Consider the following 9,066-nt stretch of genomic DNA (forward strand, 5'->3'; position numbering starts at 1 on the left):
CGCTTCCTGTCTCGCCTTCTGCCTCCAGGACAGCTGGGCAATGCCTGGGTCCTGCTGGGAGCAGGAGGGGGACAGAGCTGTCCCCAGCTCCCCCAGGCCCGCCCTGCAGCCCACACCAGCTGGGGATGGGTCAAAGGGTGCTGTGGGCTCCTCCAGCTTCACCATCCCCTCCTCCCTGTGGCTACGGGAGATGGGAAGGGGGCTGGTGGCCAGGAGCTGCTCTGGAAGCAGGGAGGAAGATAAGAAAGACAGGATGGGTTTTTCCTGTTTGTCTTGGGGACTATGCCTTGAACTGGCAAAGCTGGGCTGTTTTTTGATGTTATCCCACACCCTGCTCTTCTTGGTTTTCAGCTGGGAAGAGAAGGTCCTGATCTCCCAGAATTCCTCCCTTTCACAGCCTGCAATCCGGCAAGCAAAGGGTTTCCAGCCAGGAGAGACAGCAGCCGCCTCCCTTCTCTTCCAGCCTTTTCTCCTGCAGCCAGCTTGGGGTGGGCTGGGATCCACAGGGATCCCCCCAGACACTCCACAGCCAAGCTGGACATCATCTCCTATTCCCCTGGGAGCAGGGAGTGCAGGCAGGGTGGGAGCAGGACACCAGCATGGGGATGCCCTGGGGCAAGGAACACTGGGATGGAGGATGCCCTGGCTCTGCAGCAGAACAGGGAATGCTTCGGAGCTTGGTACTAGCACAGGGAATGCCCTGGAGCAGGATACCAGCACCAGGAATGCTCTGGAGCAGCATAGCAGCACAGGGGATGCTCTGGAGCAGGATAGCAGCACAGGGGATGCTTTGGAGCTGGATACCAGCACAGGGAATGCCCTGGAGCAGGGCAGCAGCACAGAGAATGCTCTGGAGCTGGATACCAACACAGGGAGTGCTCTGGAGCAGGGTACCAGCACCAGGAATGCTCTGGAGCAGGGTACCAGCACCAGGAATGCTCTGGAGCAGGGTACCAGCACCAGGGAATGCTCTGGAGCAGGGTACCAGCGCGGGGAGTGCCAGTACATCCCACCACGGGAGCACAGCCAGGCTGCAGCGGCTGCGTGGGAGCTGGGATAAGCCGAGATCCTGCCCAGCTCCCATCCTCTTGCCGACGTCAGCTGTTTCCCGGCGCCCAGAGCAGCTGCAGCTCCACACCGGTCGATGTCATCGATTAGTTCCTCTCCCCATCCCTGGGGAGGGGATGGTGTGGGGGGTAGCAGGGAGGAGAGAATAAATATTTCAGTAGGTCCAGGCAAAAGCTGGGGTTATTTTGAGGCTGGGATTTATGGGCTATTAGGAATAAGGAATGAGTCTGTGCTGGGGAGAAGAGACCCATTAATCCAGGCTGAAGGAGCACAAATGAGCAAGGGGAAATGGAGGAGGCTTTAATTATTTTTGGAATAATAAGCTGGCCTCTGGCTGGGCGCTGGTGTGGGGCTCAGGAGCTCTGCTCCCTGGGAACTGGGGCAGTGAGGGGACACCCCCAGCAGTGCTGGGAGAGATGGGCAATCCATTCTGGGACCAGTATGGAACCAGTACAAGCAGTGCTTCTGGCTGGGATGTGGTGGAGGATGCCCTGCTTGGGGATGGCTGGAGGGGCCCGTGGGTCACTGCCCGGCCCCAGGGGTGCCCTGCCCAGGCTGGCCCAGCCCTGCCGCCGCCGTTCCCCGTTAAGGCTGTGCCGGCTGTGCCTGTAACCGGAGGAGCTGGGCACTGTCCGGAGCAGGGTGAGTCAGTGCCGGAGGCAGCCCTGGCCCGGGGAGCATCCCTGGCTCTGCTGCTCCCAGCACCACCTGGGTGACCTTGGGCCCTGCTCTGTTCGCCAGCTCACTGCGCCCCTCAGCTCACTGTGCTCTCCCCTGCTGTCCTTGATGTTTCTGCATCCCCCCACGTGCCTCAGTTTCCCTGGGGGGCACCGGCAGGGTGGTGCTGGCTCATCCCTTAACACCCTCAGGAAGCTGCAGGCACCCGGCTGCCCTGGCTGGAGGGGCATTCCTTGCCCCGTGGGGTCACCGAGGGGCACAACTGCCCCATCCCCTACAGCCAGAGACCCCGGGAATGCGGACACACACACGGCAGGGATGCAGGGCAGGGACACCCGTGGACCACCTCCTCCTCCCGTGGGATGACTGAGGACCTGAACTCCCTGCGGCATGCCTGCGGCACTGCAAGCCTTGTTCCCTCGTGGCCCCGGGGGCCAAGGTCACCCCGCGGGAGCACGGCGGGGTGCAGGCGCTGCTCAGAGCACCACACCCCAGCGCCGGCAGCGTCCTCCTTCCCCGCTCCTGCCGGGCCTGCCGCCGCGGCTCCCGCTGACGTCACCCGCCGGAGCCAGCAGCTATTTTGGGAACTGCAAAGTCACTGGCGCAATTAGGCGGCTGGCAAAGGCAGCGGGGCGGCGGGGGGGACCGCGGGGACGGCTGCTCCCCACGCCGCGTCGTGCCGTGCCGTGCCGTGCCGTGCCGTGCCGTGCCGGGGGATGCGCGGCCACGGCCCACGGGCACCGCCAGCATCCCTGCGCCTGCAGGGCTCCCTCCGCCAGGACAAGCGGCCACGGCTGCAAATCCTCCCATCCATCATTTCCTCCTCTCTGCTTGCCTTTTTTTTCTTCTTCTTCTTTTTTTGTTCTTTTTTTTTTTTTTTTAATATTTAATTCTGTGTCGCTCCCCTGGCAGGAGCCTCCCCACGTGGGCTGCCGAGCCCTGGCGAAAGCCAACTCGCTGCCGCCTCGCTGCCACCGCTCGCGTTCGGAGAGAGGCAGGAGAGGGATTGTCTGCCAGCCCCGCTTCCCAGGGCGATGCCGAGGGCCAGGGGCTGCCCTGGGGGTGGCAGCGGTGGTCCGGCTATTCCCGGGTGTTCCTCTGCCAGCTGGGCGCTTGGTTGAACCAGGTCTGCATCCTCCGGGGTGCAAGCACGCGGTGCAGGATGTGTAATCCAGCTGCACAGCCCCAAACGCCCTGTTGGCCCCACGGCAGGGATGGGGGGGTGGATGGGCTGCTGTGACACGGGAGGGACAGCTGTCCCTGGGGCGCGGCACAAAGAGACGGTGGGGTTCTGCCCTGCGGTGTCCTTGAGCCTGGGGGTGTGGGGGACAGTCTGAAGGGACAGCTGGGGTGCTCAGTCCCCCTCCCCAGCGCTGTTTGGTTTCGCTGCCCACTCTCCTCTCCCTCCAGTAAACTCCAGGTCATGTCTCCAGAGGGGATGTGCACAGAAATGCTGGGAGAAGCTGGTCCCAGCAGGGTCCAAAAGCCCCAAAAGTGGGGCTCCAAAAATCCTTTTAAAACCCCCCTGACTTTTCCATGTGACCTGACATCGCTTTCACTCCCATCTCCCAGGAAAAAAACACCCCAAATCCTTTCCCCCAATGCTTGGAGAGGTGCCACAGCAGGAGTTAGTGCTCAGCTCCCCTGAGCCCAAGGTGGGGCTTTGAGCAGAGAGACCCATAGGGCCAGATCCAGCTGGATCCATGGGCACGGCAGAGGTGATGGGTGCTCACAGACTGACCCCATCCTGCTCCCCACCACTTGGAGCCCCGATTTACCCCTGGGGGGAGGTCCCTGCCTGTGCTGGGGCTGGAGGAGCCACCGGTGGTCCTGGGGTGGGGATAGACAGCGAGGAGTGGGACCAGCGGGTGGCTCTGGGGTAACAGAGGCTGTGGCAGGGCAAGGGGAAGGTGGGGAGTGTGTGTTCCCCCCGGGCTGGGGAAAGAGGCCGCGGCGGTGGGGCTGGGAGCGGTGAGGCTGTGCTGAGTCACGCTGCAGAGCCTGCGAGCAGGACTGCAGCAAGCGGCTCGGTGTGACAGCCCTGTCCCTCCCGCCTCCGGCTCCCCGCCTGCTCCTGGGGACCAGGATGCCGACGTGGGGGGGACGCCCAGGCTGGGGGGGCTCACTGCACCCCAGGTCATGGCTGTGTCGGTGCTCCCAGCCCTGCTACCCTCCCAGTCCCCTGCCCTTCAGTAGGGATGGGGCTGCTCTAGGATGGGGATCCTGGAGTTCCTGGGCAGGGAGAGGGGAGGACTGGGCTGCCCTTGGAGGGTGGGGGTCCCCGACCGCAGTGTAGGGTTGTCCCTGGGTAGCTGTGACATGGGGGACAGTGGGGCCGTGGGGTCACTCACTGCCAGCACAAACACAAAAGAGCACTTGGCAGCCACTGGAACAGGGGGCAGCTCTCCCCTGGCATGGGTGGAGTGGGGGGTGGGTGGGCAGAGACCCCTCCCAACTCCCAGCTGTCCACTCCAGCCCCAGGACACGGGGCTGAACATCCAGCCCTGCACTGGGACCCTTGCTACTGCACAGGAGAAAGGTCGAGGTAGGTCTCTGCTGCAAAGGGAAACTGAGGCACGGACTGTGCCCTCAGCATTGGCCGCAGACGCTGCCACCTCTCAGGCTCACAGTCCGGGGCAGCCCTGTCCCCACGGGATGCTGGTGACCACCTTTCCTGGTGCTGCCCAGCAGCCCCGCAGAGCTCAGAGCTGCTTCTGGAGGGACCGAGACAGGCAGGGCTTTTTTTAGGTGCTCCGTAAGTGCCGTCTGGGCGGTATTTATATCGGCTCCTTAAATAAGAGCTGCCATCTGAGCCTGACGAGCCTGCTTAATTATTAATGCCCCGCAGGGAAGCAGCACGCCCGCCTGGTCCCGGCCCACCTTCCCGCTGGGATCCCACATCCCAGGTCCCCCCGGCTCCCCACCAGCATCCAGGGCGAGTTATGACAACACGGACATCCCAGAGCACCCCGGCTTCCCATGGGAACGTGTCTTGTGTGGGAGCATCTTCCCGAGGGCAGGGGAGAAGGCTGAGAGGGGATTTTCCAAGTGGAGAGTGCCATGGCATGGGCATTGCTGCAGTTCTTAGTGGGTATTGTGAACACGGGGAGAGTGGGAGGCACGGGGTGCTGTTCTCCCATCCCGTCTCGGTAGCTTGAGTTGGTTCCAAGGAAAATCATTCCTGGAAGCCCTGAGGGGTAGGGGCAGCCCAGCTTCACGGCAGGGTTTATGCTAAACAGCACGGGAGGGCAGCTGCTGCAGCAGAATTAATTTGGGCTTGGAAAGTGCTTTGAAAGGCTGAGATGAAAGGCCAGGGCTGGGTACAAAGCGCTGCAGCTCCACAGACAGGGGGAAGGAAACTCCCAGCTAAGCACCCTCGGTTTGTCATCAGCCCCACCAGCCATGGCCCCTCCATTGCCTCCTGCCCCAGGTGAGGCAGCCTCCTGGCTCTGGGATGTTTTGGGGAGGGTTGGTGAACCCCCTGAGCTCAGCCATGTGTTGGTTGTGGGGTCCTTCCTTGGTTTGGTGTGACCCCCAAGCTCTGGTGTGTGTCAGGGTGGAGGGGCCAAGGTTGCACTGTGGGAGGTTGGGATGGTGCAGGGGAAGAGGGGACACCCTTGGCCAGCTCCTGGGATGTGTCTCTCACTGTGTCACACAGCCAGGCTCGGGGCAGCACAGTGGAAAAGGGGCCAGGGTGCCACAGCATTGGGTGCTGGGGACAGGCAGTCTGGCCCAGCGGTGGGACAGGTAGGGAGGACATGAGGGCAGCGCTGTCCTGCACCCTCAGGGAAGGGGACACTGAAGCCAGACGTTTCCTCGGCTTGTTTTCCACCAACATAACTGCAAGAATCACAAAACTGCTCCCCTGGGCAGGCAGCTCCTTCCTCAGGGCAATCCAAGCGGCAGCAGCTTGGACAACAGGACCTAGGGTGAGCACCCAGCCAGGGAGCCTGGGCAGCATCCCAGTGATGGGATCCACCCCAGCCCACACATCAGCCCTGGGAAATGCCACCCTGTGTCCCCTGATCCTCACAGCTTTGCCACCCACCAGCTGAAGATACCAAGCAGTTGGGTCACTGCTGATGTAAGGTGTGGCAGGTGTGGCTGTGGTGACAACCCTTGGCGTGGGGTTGGGACACCTGCACCACACATCTCCCATGCTGGGCATCCCCTGCCCTGGGCATCTCCCTCACTCCAAGCAAGCAGACATGGAGGGAAAAGGCACAAGGGAAGTGGCACATGACTGTGGCTCTCCTGCAGGAAGCGAGGGGTGAGGATTTCTGGATCTGTTTTCAGAGCACTCAGCAGCTAACCCAAGCAAACCTCCAAGTCACAGAGAATTTCCTGCCTTCCCTCAAGGTGTCACAAGGCATTGACAAGACGTAACAGAGAAAACAAGAAAATGCAAAGAGAAAGACTCTTCTTCCAGGCCACAGGAATTAACAAAGTGGCACATTTGAACGCAGAGAAGTATTTTTAATCCCGCAGGCAGAATCGAGGTTATTAGGTTTTTCTGGGACATCTGCAGAACAGATCCACATCCTTTGGGCCAATGTGATATCCAAACACAGCAGCTGCCCCAGCCTCTCACTGAGGGGTGTCTGTAGGCACCAGAGGTAGGAGAAGGGGATTTAGTGATGTCCAGCCAGGTGACACCTCCAGCTGCCTGTGCTGACCACCAGAACCTTCTAATCTGGACCATTCACCACCAAACCTTCACCCCACTGCTGCCCAGGCTGTGAAACAGAGGAATTAGGAGTTATGAGGGGTGTTGATTTATGCATCTGAGCTCAGAAAGGGGGCTGGATTCACCGCAGATAAATATTACAGCCAGATTGCTACTCTGAAGAATTTACAGCATCATGAATATCCTGTTCTGACCTGTGATGGGGAAGGAAATCATCTGCGTTGGGAAATGTATTTATGGCTCTGGTGCTCTGACAGGAATAAATCTGTATTTGCTCGTTTTGGGGCAAAAACGGGGTCACTGTAAATCGGCAGAGCTGGGCTGGCTGAGAACATGCCAGGTTTATGGAAAACACTAGATAAGATTCCAAAGGTTTGTATGGAGAGGCAACAGTTTTTATTAGGACTGTTGATGTATTTGGAGGAATCAGGGGATCTTCCAGGTGCACAGATACCTCTTCAGGTCTGGGCTTGTGTTCAATATTGTCCACGAGAACCCAGGAATTGTACCCAAGGGAAAATATTATTTATTTTCCAAGTTACAGGATGCATATATGCAGCTCAAATGCAGTAGGATCATTCAAAAGGGGATGAGCAGGGAGCCTGCTCTGATCCACACAGAGAGAGCTGAGTGTGCTTGGCTTGGGTGATGCCCCACAGCATTTCTAGATACCTCCAGATTATTGATAAGAAATGGCGGCAATAGCTGGAAAAAAAAAACATTTTGGGAACAAAACTCCCTTAATATCATTCTACATTCTGCATTTTTAACTCAAATTCTCCCCCAAAAGCTGCTGTCAGGGCAAAAGCAAAGCCAGAACCCCACCGCAGAGCTCTCCAGAGATGACGGCAAGCCCCCTCAGGAGGATGAATGAGCCTTTATCCGGGAAGAGAAATAAACTGCCCTTGTCTGTGGGATCTCTCCTCGGGATGGCTGGGCAGTAAACAAAGGCTGGGCACAAAGGCTGTTCTCACTCCGGAGCCACGTGCACTGCGGGGTGTGAGGCCGGGGGTGCGAGCGAGGAGACAGCGTCTGATTTTTGCAGAGGAAATGGAGAGGATCCGGGCGTGTTTCTGGTTCTATTTACCAGAGGGGGGAATTTCTTCTGCTCTCGGAAGCTGTAAACAAAGGAGGATTTTGTGCTCCGCGAATCCAGGCGATGCCATTCTCTGTTATTTGTAGAGCAGGGCTAAACCCACAATAAACACGGAGATCTCGCCCCAAAAGGGTGTTGCTCACCACCACCGGCATTCCCAAACCAGTTTGTCCCCACCCACGTGGGTGGCCATGGGCTTTGGAGAGCCACAGCATTGCCCTGAGGACACTGGTATGTCCCAGTGTCACCCAGGGTTCCTGTGAGGTTTCAGAAGTAAACCACAGGGCACAGGGATTGGCAAGCGGGATGGCTGAGTCCTCTGATCATCTTCACACCTCCCAAAGCACCTGTGATGGGATAGTGGCATTGGGAAGGGCCTGGGACATGTGGCACCTGGAGGAGGACAGTGTTCATCTGTACATCAGCACTGCCTGGCTCTCTCCAACCAGGATAAAGTGCTTCCATTGGGACCAGCACGGCTCTGATTATTAGACCCCTTTCCTTTCTCCCAGAGCCACAGCATCCTCTGAGTGCTGCTTTATTCAGAGGCTTTTTAGGAAATGTCTTTAGGGATGTCTTATGGCTCCCAATGGTTCTCCCCAAGCAGCAGAGCCCCGCATGGCCAGAGCAGATGTGTTTTCATCCCATGGGTTATCCATGGTGCCCATGGTGGCTATCACCCACTGCTCTCCTCTGAGGATTAGGATCCCGGCCACAGTGGGAAAAACGGGGCAGGGGAAAGCAGGGGCAGGGGTTTGCCCCAAAATGTGTCACCACAGCCTGGCCCAGCACCATCAGAGTGTCACAAACCCCGGGCACAGCACCAATGGTAAGGTCGCCACGGGGGGATGATGCATGGGCTGTGAGTGGGACTGGGATGGGAAAGGGTCTGGGTTTTGAGTGGATCAGGGTTTTGAGTGGGATCTGGCTGTGAGTGGGCCTGGGCCGTGAGTGGGTTTGGGCTGTGAGTACATTTGGGTTATGACTGGGTTTGGGTTGTGAGTGGGTTTGGAGTGTGGGTGGGTTCAGGCTGTGAGTGTGACCAGGATGTGAGTGTGTCAGGGCCATGAGTGGGTCTGGTCACGAGTGGGACGATGCTGTGTGTGGGTTTGGGCTGTGAGTGGGTCCAGGCTGTGAAACCAGCCTGTGAGTGGGTCCAAGCTGTGAGTGCCCGTGGGTTACGCGTGGGCACGGGCTGTGTGCGGTGTGCGTGGGCTGTGAGTGGATCCAAGCTGCGAGTGGGCCCGGGCTATCAGTGGGCACAGTGGGGACGCGCTGTGTGCGGTGTGCACGGACTCCGAGCGGGCCTGAGCTATGACTGAGTCCGCTCTGCGTGCGAGTCCAGCCGGCGAGTGTGCCCGGGCCGTGGGAGCGTCCCCGCCCTGAGAGTGTCCACGCTGCGAATGGCTCCTGGGCCACGAGTGGGACCAGGCTGTGACTGTGCGTGGCCTGAGGGTGCGACCCTGCCCCGCGTGGGCCCGTGCCCGGCGCTGTCCCGCAGCTCCATCCCCAGCACCGCCCGCCCCACGGAGCCTCC

Source organism: Lichenostomus cassidix, chromosome 19, assembly GCF_008360975.1.
Source record: "Lichenostomus cassidix isolate B80296 chromosome 19, HeHo_3.0, whole genome shotgun sequence".
Taxonomy (NCBI): Eukaryota; Metazoa; Chordata; class Aves; order Passeriformes; family Meliphagidae; genus Lichenostomus; species Lichenostomus cassidix.